The sequence below is a fragment of the Pteropus medius genome, unplaced genomic scaffold, assembly GCF_902729225.1.
Source record: "Pteropus medius unplaced genomic scaffold, Ma_sr-lr_union100, whole genome shotgun sequence".
Taxonomy (NCBI): Eukaryota; Metazoa; Chordata; class Mammalia; order Chiroptera; family Pteropodidae; genus Pteropus; species Pteropus medius.
The window spans coordinates 22,092,407-22,106,750 of record NW_024354875.1 but is presented as its reverse complement, the minus strand read 5'-3'; the positions used below and the strand labels follow the sequence as shown (position 1 = coordinate 22,106,750).

The following is a 14,344-nucleotide window of genomic DNA, read 5'->3' as shown; positions in this document are numbered from 1 at the left end:
GTGTTAGCGATTTCTTTATCTGAACAATTTTGTAGCACAGATTTGGACACTGTTCCTGGAAGCTGAGTCTCAAGGATTGTTCTCTGGGCCCTTTCAACAAATGTGGGAAATTCACTAATACTCGATTAATAAATGCCTTTTTCCTCACAATTAGTCATGTCAGTCTGTTTCTTGCAACTAGAAACCTTGACTGACACACCTACAGAAACCATTGACAGTTGCTAGAGTATTAGGAGAGACTATGTACCCATAATTTCTTGCACATTTTTTATTTAAAAGTTGGGTAATTCCATTAACATTTGTATGTAATGAATCAAACCTACATTTTCTTCCTACTGGTCATGGAGCCCATAATAAAGAACATCACTGACTTATTTTATCAAAACCATTCTACACATTATTTGCTCACATGTCTCATAAGTAGGACATCATTAAAGCCCCCAAAGCAGAGTATCAGGAAGCTATAACACATGGAATTTGTTAACATTACCTAATATCGTGAATATTTATTTACGAGTAAAATATATGTATGCTTTGTTACAAATTAATATTACTCCTACAAAATATAAATTGAACACCCATATGTAACTGGCACCAATATGGATGAGTAGGATATAAATATCTGACAATTCTGTCTCTACTTGCTTCTTATTCTTACTGATGAGGAAGAAAGCATTACACAGTCATTAAAAAACATATCTAATGATTTCCAAAATAACACTCATTAAGATGATTATGCAGAGATACCATCTATAAATTTAAAACATTTATATTTTATTCTCTAAACTTAGGTTATGAAAGCTGATCTTTAAACTAGTATCCAAAACTAGGCATTTGAAATATAAGGGGATTTTATATTTCTTTTCATTTGAGAAGAGCAAGGAAAATAATGTTAAAAGCCTGTGTCAGTAATTAAGTATATGACAATTTCCTCTTAAATTCTGGCAAACGAGACCATAAGCAAACTTCGAAAGTCAAGGCTACCAATACGCTATAAAAATGGAGCTACTTCACACTTGTTTGAACGCTTTTATTTTTACCTCATTTCTTTCATGTAAAAGTACTGATAAATAGTCTCTGAGAGAGTGAGTCACGGGAATAGAAGAAAACAAAGCTTCACTTTCATGACCTCGTATAGCCTTGTCTGGTGGATAGACTGCCCAAGGAAGCCCAGAGAAGGATGTGCTGCCCCAGTTGTCAGCTACTCTAGGGTACCTCATCTGTAAAGAACTGCTTTGACTAAGTGTACATTCTCTGGACAAGCTGCATTCAGCCACTAATTGAATTGGGAATATAAAAGCTGGGCCCAGATTTGCTCCAGACCTCCCCATTGGCTTGGCTGGCCTGTGTAGTCTCCAGACTTCTTCTCTGCCCAATAGTGCTTTTCCTTCCCCTCTCCTCCTTCCCTATTATTCTGATCTGTAATAAATACTCTGCATGCTATGCTTCATCTCAATGAGAACCCAACCTGAGATAGTATTGTTTTTTAGCTTCCTTTATACAATGATAGAAATTTTCTCACTAACTTTAATATTGTGATACTTCAAATGTACAGAAAAAGTACAGATAATAACACAATGAGTTTTGGAGAACTGGATCCAACTATAGCAAATCTTAATATTTCGCTACATTGGCTTCAGTTTTTTTGAGAAATAAATTACAGATACAATGAAACCTCTTTTTCTCTCTCTGACCTATTCCTTTCTTTTCCTTCCTCCCCAGAAGAAACCATTAACCTGAATTTGGTGTTTAATAGACACATGAATATTTTATATTATTTCCATATTTACAGATACATAAATGACAGATAGTAGTTTTGCATGTTCATAAAATTTATATCAATGGTATGCTGTACACAGTATACTCTGCAGACTGCTTTTATTGTGATTTTGAGATTTATCAACATCAGTACACAAAGATCTAGTTCATTTATTTTCATTACTCAATAGTATTTCATTGTATGACTATAGCACAATGTATTTTTTATGTTCTCATCATGATGAATTCTTGGACTGTTTCCAATTTTGTGCGACAAGTATGCTGCAAAATAAGCATCCATGTATAAACCATCTTTGTGCACATGTGCCAGACTTTTCCAGCGTGGAGACCTAGAAGTGAAATTGCTGGGTTTATGGCTAGGCACATCTTTCACTTCACTTGATAATGACTGTCAAATTACTTTCCAAAGTAGCTGTTCCAATTTATATTCATTCCAGTAAGCAGTGTATGAGAGTTCCAGTTTCTCCATATTTTCACTGACACTGATTTGCATTTTGGGGCTTAAATTCTTTTTTTAAAAAAATAATCTAATAGGTACAGGATGCTGTCTTACATTTGTTTTATTTTGTATTTCCCTGATAACATCTTTTCACATGTTTATTGGACATTTAGGTTTTTGAATCTCAAAGATGTAAACTCTCAGGGGGGAACTTATTCCCTACTGTCAGCATCCAAGCTTGTCCTCTTCTGTGGGTCAGGTTTCTCCGTACCATGTGCTAAGATTGTAGCTTTGTAAAGTTTTAGCTTTGGGCAAGGATTTTCCATGAGAATCCCTACCTAGGGCAGCCCTCGAATGGTGTGTAGCATGTAACTGACAAATAGCACGCTCAAGATCACCTAAGTTGGGGTAAAAGCTGAGTTTACTGCTTACTTAGTTTAAAATTCTCACTTTCATTTCAGTTTTGGTTTCTGTGAGTTCCTTACTTTATTTCCAGCTAAGCTTTACTTTTATGAAGATAATTTAAATACTTTTTAATATTTAAGAAAAATTTAAATATTTTATTCAGTATATCGCATTTCTTTCAGGGGAAAGACTGGTTAGGATAATGAGAAGACTCCCAATTTCTGGCAGATGCCATCCAACTACAGATACACAATTGTATCACTCCCACCTATTTACTTCAAGTTATTCTAACTTATTCCCTCGTTCAGAAGTAGCTACAATAGTTACTACCACTGTGGTGACAATAATTAAGAAAGAGTAGGAAGCACTCACATCAGGCTATGAGTGATGACACCCTCAACTATCTGTCTGCACATTCACACTAATATTCAGTTCTCTTCCAGACCTAGTGGAGGGAATGTCCTCCTCTTGTCTAAGGCTGGCCTCTCCATGCCACCTGTCTTTTCCAGGGTCTGACTTCTCTCTTCTGAATCTTAAGTGCTTCCTCTCAGTTTAACGAGTCTCAAATTTTTCTCATCAGAAGATATATCTTCTTGATGTCAGGACTCCTCAATCTCTGTTCCCTCCCCTTTGCCCTATATTTCCTTTTACTAAATATTTTTCTTTAAACTGACTCCTTTTTAAGATATAGTATCATCTCAGGTATTAAAATCATTAAAATAATGGTTTCTAATGCTTTTATAATCTTTCTAATATAAATAAAAATACACGATATTTTAAAATGTTCATCTGTGCACTAAAAATCTTTTCATATCAACATGCCCTTCCATGCCTACAAACAGCAGAAGGAAAGTACTGAGTACTGGTTATACCGAAAGAAGAAAACGGGCATGGCCATTATGTGATAAATGCAATCAGTAGTTAAGAAAAAAAGCATTTTTATTTTGATCATTGTTGCTTTAAAATATTCCCCCCAAATTTCGCTTTTGTACCTTAGTATGCTGAGTTTTATTTTAATTACTGAATAATGATGATAAATTTTTAAGGTATATAGCATCGTGCAGGATATGTCTTGTTCTCAGCACATATTATAGCATTTTGAACATACTCCCCCATGTTCAAAAGGTGAATAGATTATGGTCATAATTGCATCTTTGAGGCTCTTGAGCCCGGTCTAGGGATCTATTTTTAAAAATGAGTATTTAAGAGCTAATATAGTCTCAAAAACATCCAAAATAGCACTCTCTAATCTAGTCTGGTACCAAAATCAAAGCAGCCATATTTTTAAAGAGTCCTTGAACTCAGCCTTAAGATAATCAGGTAGATAGATGACCAAATGTCCTGACTTTGCAGTTTTTAAAAAAATAATTAACAAATTGTTATTAGTAGATTTGGTAGTCTCTAAGTCATACATAATTCTAAAAATGCTAGGCATATGATGTCTATCCTTTGTACTGGCTATTCCCTTTGTTAAAAGGAAATTCAAAATAAAAAAGACTTAAACAATTAACATTCCTTTCTCAAACTCTTTTCTGAGGACACCAGTGTCCTGTCATAAAGAGGTTCTGGGTCAAGTAGGTTTGGGAAATACTGCCCAGAAGATTCCAAATATTGAACTTTCACTAGCATATTAGAAGTTCTGATAAGTCTACCAGTAGGAAATTATCTTAAGTTTGTTTAACCTAGCAATTCTTTACTTAAACTAAGCACACTTTTTCTTTTTCAAGGAACAACTATGAACATCTCAAGAAACAATACTGTCTTATAGAATACAACATAGGCAATACTGGAAAGTCAAGCTCATTTAAAATATTTACTAGCTGAAGTAAGTAGTATTATACAGTATTCTACATTTAAAATATTTTTGATGTTTTGAAAAACAAAATTCGAATAGCTTTCGTCCCTACTGAATAATTACAGAGGACAGGGCACCACAAGGATTAACCTTCAAATGGAAACTGCTGACCTTATACCACTCGGTGCACGTGAGGACGCCTTCTCTGGATTAGTTGCCTATGCTATGTCCATTGCTTCTTACATTTAGATTTTGTCTAAGATAAAAGAAAAATATAAGACACAACTAACAATTTGATTTTTTGTTACACTAGCTAACACTCTAATAGGAGAAGAACAATTTTATGATCTTTATTGTTTTATCTTACTGCCAAACTACACAGGATTACACCTGGTTCTAGCTTTAATTATCCATCCTTTAGTTTTAATGGAGCAGAGAAAAAAAGAGCAGAGCTTACCAGATGCGCTCTATATTTGCATTCTAAAGCTCAGGCTCTTATCTGTAACTGTGTCACCAAAGCTCCTTTATTAGGAAATCAAAATAAAAGAGGGGCTTACATTAAAACATAAGGAGAGCTTTTTGCTTATAGCCACGTGCAGATGAGAATGTCAAGGTAAACTGGTAAAAGCCTAAGCTTTTCCTACAGTACGATGGATGGCTTTTTGAAATATTGTCTACTCAATAGTAACGTAATGCCACTGGCTCTTCAGTCTCACCTGGCAAGCTCTGACTATCACGTAGGTTCACACACATTAGTGATATTCAAATTCATTATCTCTAATTAGATTCAAACTCTGTTTTCAATGATTGTAGGCTAAGTAACTCTACCTGAAGGACTAGTCATGGCCACTACCGAGCCACACTCTCCTGTGTTCTTTTTCTCCACTGCAGTGAATCTCAAAGTGTGGGCCCTGAATCAGCAGCTCGGCTGGAAATTTCTCTGAATCAGAGGGGTGTGGTCCTGCCACCTGTGCTTGAACAAGTCCTCCAGGAGAGTCTCACGCACACAGAAGTTCCAGAACCACTGTCCTAATGGAACCATCATTCTTCTTTGACTCAGGCTCAAACTGCAAATTATTTCCATCTTTTCACCATTTCCTTCCTTTCTCTTATTCTCTTTCCTTCCCATACCTCAAACATTAAACAGTTTCCCAAATTCTGTCACTCCACCTCGCTAACACTGGTTGGAATCCATTCCTTTCCTTTCCATACTACTCTAATTGAGACTCACATTATCTTCAGACTACTGCAATAAATCCTAAGTCTTTTCCTATCATCATGGTGGGGGGCCTTGCCTCTGCATTTCACATTTCTTCCAGATAAACTGAAAGGACAATATTACTCATCAATACTCTCTACCCTTTATTGAGGTTTACTGGGCTCCAGGGGCCCTGCTAAGTACTTTATATGCATTACTTCATTAACTCTGCAGTCAGCCTGCACGATGGTCAGGGTTACCCTCATTTCATAGAGGTCTGATTGCCTACAGTCATTCAAGGCCAGGATTTTGAAATCATATCAGTCTGACTCCTAACCCCATGATGTTAAACACTATGCATCAGGCTCTTCCTACTTCATAATAAGAACTTATAAAAAGCCAACTATTTTAAGACCCATGGCGGTCTGCCTCTCCCCAACCCCCGAAATACCCTTCTTTGGTCTCCTGTCATTCTTTTTCACATACCTAGACTGAACTATTTACGGTTTCCTATACATAGCACTCAAAGCTTTTTCTCATATTGTTCCATCCACCCGAAATATCACCCTACCATGAGTGCCTACAGTCCTTTATCCACTTGAGCAAAGTGTTTGGCGTATTACATGTGCTCAATTTACTAATTTGGATTCTTCTTAAAGAACAGTAAAATCTGTATTTTATTCACCTTAGTATCCTTCTAACTCAAACCAAAAAACCAAAACCAAAAGAAGAAAACCCTGTTAATTCATTCAGGGTAAATTTATACAGTACATTTTATTTAGTATGTTATAGTTTATTGCATAGATTTTTAGATTTAGTGATTCATGAATATTTTTATATAAAAATAGGCACAATATTTTATGGTTGATCCTTTTTGAGGCTCTTAAAGCCTTTAGAATGTAATAGTCATATCCTTACAATGTAGGTAAGGAAAATTAGAAAAAAAAATTACACAAGAGAATGTTCTACTTTTATTTAAAGTCACAGAAAGATGTTGAGGCAGAGCTAGGATTAGATCCTGAGTTATCCAAAATTTTTGTTGACTGCTCTTTTAACAAATTAGCTCTACCAGGAATTTCGTATTTTTCACGGTGACATGAGCAAATAGGTTTTTTCTTTCCAAAAATTAAAATAAAATAAAATAAAATAAATAATGTATGCATAATTTCAGTGGCATGTGACTTATTGCTGTTAATATGACTGACCCCATGACATTGCTCCATGACCATAACTGCTTATACCTATTCCCACCTGCTGAATTCCCTGATCTCTTAGGCATCAAATCCAGCCTACCAGAAAATCAGGAGTTTTCCAGCCTTGGTGTGGCATTTTTAAAAACCTGTCAACCAATCCACTGACATTTTATATTCTTTAACTAGCAATACCTTCTTTTACTTTCATCTACCTCTTATCCTAAAAAGTAGAATGTGTTTGTGTGTATGAATGTGTATATGTAAATATAAATAATTCTAGTTAAGTCTTCTTTTAGTTGAGGTTTTACTAATTTATGTTTAAAAATTCCTTGTATTTAAAGAAGTCCTAGTAGTCAAAAAATTGAGGGAAAGATTTACAACATGAAAAATGGATGCTTAGAGACAGTGTCAGTTATAGTTGTCAATGACAATTACCTCTGTCATTTTCCAGCAAGGTAGCCCACTTGGTAGAATTAATATCAAAAACACAATTAGCTTTTCTTGAAAATACTCGATTACCATTATTTTAAAATTCATTAAGAAATTATTTTAAAAAATCATGACTTAACACTAACAGTTTATCTGGTTTTCTAGTACATAAATATTTCAAAATTAGTAAGACCAATGATGCATATCACCTCATGTTAGATGCTTATTTAGGAGTTAATTGACTGTACAGTAGATGATAATAATGCATATAAATCATTAGTTCCTGAAATGGAAAACTGAGAAGGATAAATGACCAACCTCCCACACTCTCTATGTGGACTAGTTATTGCAAACACAGCAAAAAAATATAAAAATTATATGAGAAACAAAAACAAGGCTGAATTTAATCTTTTTCTTCATTAGTTCTAATAACACTAGGGAATAAGAGGCTAATTTTAAAATGATTAATTTAAGGTTTGGTTAGTAAATTAATGAAATGTAATGGGGAAAGAAAACAAACACCAACTAATGCAGGTAGATATTTTCTTATGATTATACTTTTAAAATTACTTCTACAGTTGTTCTTTCTGCTGTGCAGATATTTTACGGCTAAAGTGCATGGTGATGTAGAGGGTGATATTACTGGAATTAGAAAATACATCTATAAGTTGGTTCGCTGTGAAAGCTTGTTACCTGGCTCAAGAGGTATAAGTTTTCAGTTGCTTTGTCTTCTTAACAGTTTTGCATTTTATCTGTATGGCTTCACTAACATTATCATTCCTTCTAAAACCTCCAGTAACTGCCCTGAGATTCCTGAGAAATAAGGGTAAGAAAAACCAATGTATTATTGATAACCAAAGGTCATATCTAACCCGCGAGGAACATGAAAGCCTTAGGACAGAACTGGAGCATGTCTAGCTACAGGCTGAGTCCAACCTCAAAATGTCTGCATCCAGACTCATGCCCATCCAGTGTTCAGGCCCACAAATGTTTCTATATATAATGTTCCTGTTTTTCTCTGACTCTTCTGCTTTCTCCCCTAATATCCAGCTCCTTCTGTTGGTTAGTTGTATATAAATGCAAAGGTAATTTATCCTGTTACCCTTATGTAATAGCTGTATTTTCCCTATTTACCTCCCCAAAAAGACAAGTTAAAATAACATTGCTTTTTACTTGTGCTAAGTCTATTTAACTCTCAGCATAAAACAAGTAAAGAGTTCTTAGGAAAAAGAAGAGCCAGATTTGAATAATCCTCTTCTAATTGTTCAGGATAATTTACTTGAAAGAATCTTTTAAACTACTGCATTTGGAATTCTTCTTTTTCTTGCATATAATATAGTCATGAAGAAATATATCTGCTTATTTTTGGAACAGGTATAATTTGATATCAAATGTCTTTCTTATTTTTTATTAAGTCTTAATACTAATAATAATACTATGTACCACTGAAAGAATGCCAACTGTAGGTCAGGCATTCTCTATATTTTTTCTCTAATTCTTACAAAAGTATAGGCCGCTATTGAGTTGAGCTATCACAGGGTGGGAGAGGCAAAATGAATGACTTGCTCAAGGTTACATAATTAATTAGTAACAGAAGAGCAGGGAATGGAATTCTAAATTCTTGCTCTTTCCATTATAGGAAGCTGAAAATATTAAGCTTGTCTCATTTTCTATTCCTGAAGGTTATATTTAGAACTGTAATCGACTTTACTGCTTCGGAACTCTCTTCCCAAATCAAATAAAGCCCTGGAATGTAATAAGAATTAAAGAGCCAGATGCTAGTATACATGAGAACTTACTAATTATGACAAAGGTAGAATTTCATTCAATGGGAAAAGTACTGCTGGCATAATTAGAGAAAACAAAGCTAGATTACTACCTCAAACCATACGAACACATGCATATATGCACACACACACACAAGTTCTATAATAAATGTAGAGAAAATACTCAAATATATAAAAAGATGACCTAGGAGAGTATTTTTTAACTCTAGGATGATAGAGACTTCCTTAAATAAGACGAGAAACCCCAGAATTCTAAGGGATAAGAGGGGCAAACCTATCTACATAAAAACAAAATGTCATATGCCAAAGATGATGCAAATTAAGTTAAATGACAAAAAAAGAGAAAATTAAATATTTGTAACACCTAATACATAATGCATTTAAAATCTCATATAAACAAACTTTACAAAAACATAGTAAAAAATAGACAAATGGTATAAACAAGCAGGGTCATCTAAGATAAAATGTAAACACTAATCAAAATATCAGGAAATATATTGCTCAATTTCATGAGATGTCACTTTTCCTCTTATTGGCAAACATTTTTAAAGTGGTATCATCCAAGGCTGGGGAGGAGGCAGAAAAAGCCCACATACTGTTCATGTGAGTGTGCTTTACTATAACCCTTTGGGAAAACAATCTGGTAACATCTACTAAAATTAAAAATATATATTCCGTCTACAACCATGCCACCTTGAATGTGCCCGATCTCGTGAAATCTTGGAAGCTAAGCAAGATTGGGCCTGGTTAGTACTTTGGATGGGAGACCTCCTAGGAATACCAGGTGTTGTAGGCATTTTAAAAAAAACAATTTAAAAAAATACATATTCCTCATAACCTTGCAATTCCACTTTTGGATATCTACCGAAATAAAAGTATATGTAAAATATTAATCGCAGCATTATAAACAATTTGAATATCTATCTACATGGCAATATTTTAACAAATTATGGAATCTCCACACTACATGTAATAACTACTATGTAGTTATTAAAAAGAATGAACTGGACCTTGCCTCAGAAGAATATTATATATAATTACGTGAAAAAGCCAGTTAAAGAGCTGGGTAAAACACAAAAAATAACAAAATTAAAAAAACCCCAACTCTATATGGGTTTACTTGAGCATAAAGAAAACTGGTAGGAACTCAGCAGATCACTGAGATTGGTTACCTCAGGAGGGTGGGATAGAGAAATTACCTATATTTTTATATTATCTCTTTATATTGTTTCACCTTCTATAAATAAGCACATAGTTTGTAAATATAGTTTGTAAATTCTGAAAATTAAGAAGAAAAATAAAAGGGTTAAAAAAGTAAAGTATTGTTTAAATACCACCAGGACAGATCTTGCTTAAGAAACAGCCCATTCCTAGAAAATGGTATTCTGATGAAGAGAACTGACATTTTTGCTTTTTTGAAGCTATTAAAGTACTTAAGGGAGTGCCTTTCTAGTTACTAGATGGGGTGCTGCCCATTTCATGAATTGCCTAATAAAATCAATTAGATCTTCCAAAAGGTAAATAAATAAATAAAGGGATTCAATAACATTTTAATGGCCTGTAGAGACCTACTCTAACAGTAAGTAACAACATTTACCAGATTCAAAAGTACACAGCATTGGTAAGGGTGTGGAGAAAAGATACTGTGGGAATAAAAATTGGTGTAAACTCTTGGAAGAGTAATTTAACTATATCTAAAAAAATTAAATATGTACCTACCCATGAGCCCATCAGTTCTAACGCTGAGATTTTGGATATAGTTGGAAAAGTACACAAAACCAACCTATCAGATACAATTGGAAACAATCTGACATGCATTAATGAGGAACTGGTTAAATATATTTACACATCTATAAAATGGGACTCCATGTAATTGCTAGAAAGGACTGAAGTAAATCCACATGTACTGATATTGAATAATATCCAAGAAACATTACTCAAGAAAATAAAGTTTAGCTGTGTGTGTGTGTGTGTGTGTGTGTGTGTGTGTGTGTGTGTAAAAAGACATATATGATGAATTATATAGAAAATTGTTCTCTTGACATATACTCGGGAAACTTAATTTTGGAGAAAGTTTTAACAATTGGAAAGAAGGACTAGGCATTTGTAGGGTGCCTTACTTTTTATTTTAAATTTTTTAAGGTAAATATTTATTTTACCTTGGGTATTTGTAAATAAAATAGTTTACTCTTATAAAACCACACTAAGACCCTGATTTTTACTATTAGTTAAATTCTGACTTATTAAAGAAGAGACTGTTTTAAGAATGTTTTTATGAAGGTCATGAAATACATGAGCACAATAATAAATATCCTATTTGAAAATATATATCATATAATGAACTGACTGATTTAATGGATCCCACTGCACTGCATATTTTTCTTGCAACTGCAGGACTCTTTAATAAAGAACTGATATCTTTAGAATGGTGCTTCTTAGCTTGCTCTATAGTTTTAATTAATTTCCATAAGCTGCTAGCAAGTAAGAAAGAAAAGACCATCTTATGCTCAATGTAACTATAAAATTAAATCTACATAACCTTTCTTACAAACTCTATATATCAACATATTTTTTTCTAAGTAAAACATGGAAGACGACCCTACACTTAACTTTAAACTATAAATAACGTCAGGCCAAATTACTTAGGTACTATCAAACGGTAAACTTTTCATTTGATAAACTAATAATATTTATAGTCTGAAAGGGTAGTTATTTTTTGTACTGTATAATTTTAATTAGGTATTCAAAGTAGAAATGATATTTTAAAGTAATAGCTGATTATATGTATATTTACATACATATTTTTATTGTGGCAAAATATACATAACATAAAATTCATCACTTTAACAATTTTTAAGTGTACAGTTCAGTGACATTAAGTACATTCACACTGTCGTGCAACCATCGCCACCATCTATCCCTGGAACTCTTTTATCTTCCCAAATCGAAATGCCATAAACATTAAATAATAACTCCTGATTTCTCCCTTCACCCAGCCCCTAGCAACCACCATTTTATTTTCTGTATCTGTGAATTTGACTATTCTAGGTACCTCATATGAAGGGAATCATGTAATATTTCTCTTTTTGTGACTTTAGGGTAATGACCTCAAGGTTCATCTATGTTGTAGCATGTGTCAGAATTTCCTTCCTTTTTAAGACTGAAAAATGTTCATTGCATGTATATACCACATTTTGTTTATATATCCATTCATCAATAGATATTTGAGTTGCTTCTATGTATTTTTAAAAACCCCAAAATGCTATATCATATTTAAGCCAAATTCTCCAATAAAATCTATATTGAAATACACATTTCTATTTTCTTCTCTATTAGCTTCTTCTGTCAAAATACTATTAACTTTCATGAGGTTATATGTCCTACAGACATGGATGAAACTAGTATTAATGGCTTCCCTTCTGTAATTTAAAAGACTAATTTGATTATACATTCATTCATTTGTTTAAACTTCGAGTGCCTACTATGTGCCAGGTACTGTGGTTGGCAGAGATGAGGAGAGAGAAGGGTGGACACTGAGGGGAGGGGAAAGAGAAAGAGAGAGAGACAGAGAAGAGAGAAAGAGAGAGAGAGACAGTCAGTCAGACAGACACACATACGCGCACACACACACAGACGGATGAGAGAATGCATGCATGAGCTCCACAATCAAACCCAGGAAGGCTGTGTGGGGGCCATGAGAGCAGAGTAGTCTAAATTTTACAGGGAGTTTCTCCTCAAGACAGTGGAGAATTGAATTAAAACAGTCAAGCTGAAATATCAAAAACAAATCTCCATTTCAAGATGCCAAATAAAATAAGCTGCCTAGAAAGTTGGTGAACATGAAAAACTGAGTGGTGCTGATGAGACCATGTGGTTTGGCATCCACTTCTTGGTTGCTTGGTATAACAATGCAAACACCATCTGGCTCACTAGCTGTTGGGTCTCTAAGGTGTGTGAGAGCTTTAATGAACTTTCAAGTCCCATAAAAACTTCTAAGCACAGATTTTGCTCTAATATCACAGAGCAGGTGTTGGCAAACGTTTTCTATACAGGGCAGGAGAGTAAATATTTTAGGTTTTTGTGGACGATAAGGTAGGTCTGTCACAACCACCCACTTCTGCCTTGGTAGTGGGAGAGCCGCCACATATGGTAACACAAACAAATGTGTGTGGCTATGTTCCAATTGATTTTATTTATAAATACTGAAATTTGAATTTCATCTAATTTTCAGGTGTCATGAAATAGTTGTCTTCTGATTATTTTTAAACCATTAAAGATGTAAAAAGTATTCTTAGCTTGACGATGTAAAAAAAAAAACAAAAAAAAAACAGGTGGAGAGCCAGATTTGGCCTATGGGCCAGGGTTTGCCCATCCAGGTCCTGGAGTTTAAATACTTGTAGGCCTCTTTAAAGCATACGATTTGAGGTAGACCAGAACAAAGATGGACGGATCATAGGATTGGGGTCCAACCTGGATCTGGATCTAGGCTGTGTCACTTACTAGCTGCATAATATTGTTTTATCATCTATAAACCACAGTTTAATACGTAAAATAGAAATAATACCCACAGCATAAAAAAGTTGGTGTCGAGTATATGAACAAGATGCTAAATGTTCTGTAAACTGTCAAGCTATTTTTAAAGACAAGCATTATAAAGTAAAAAATATATACGTTTAAAAAATATGCCATGTTCTCCCCCATGAGGTTCGCTCACCAAAAATTTAGAGATATATTTTCAATTCCTAAGTAGAGGAGAAAAACATGAAGTAAACTGCATGACAGATAGATGTCCTGGATTCCATTTTTACTAAGCTCTTAGCATTGTATAATGTTATTATACCACTCAGTTAATAATTTTATTTCTTTTACCTTCTGATTCTATTCTGTTCTCAGTAGCTCTGATTTGTCATTTTTTGTTCTCTACTCTTAATCCTCATATAAAGAGGATTCGATTTTATATATATAATCACATGAAGAAAGTAGTGGCCGAAGTACCATTCATGACAAATGACAGAGAAAAATGTTTGCTTCTTGCTACTATCACATGTCTATTTTCTAGTGATTAAACTTCAAAACAAGTCATCTCAGCAAATTTAGAGATTCTCACAAAATTAAAAGGCATAATTTCTTTATATAGCTAGCATGAAGATATCAAAATATTAATGCCAGTGAACAGTACAGGGATGGTGGGTAAATATGTTAAGTTGTTCTTTAATATTCAGGTACTGATTTAAGATGACCCAAAGTCTTTATTCAATATTTCTCATCACAACATATACATATATTGAATCATTATATTGTACATCTGAAGCTAATATA

At 34.0% G+C, this 14,344-nt stretch overlaps 1 protein-coding gene and 1 pseudogene across 17 annotated transcripts in view; one reads left to right on the top strand and one right to left on the bottom strand.

Annotated features, from left to right (window-relative positions):
* Positions 1-14,344, bottom strand: part of PKP4 (plakophilin 4) — a 217,562-nt gene that overhangs the window by 97,346 nt on the left and 105,872 nt on the right. The window lies entirely within an intron of this gene.
* LOC120597290 (uncharacterized) lies at positions 9,702-9,821 on the top strand (annotated as a pseudogene).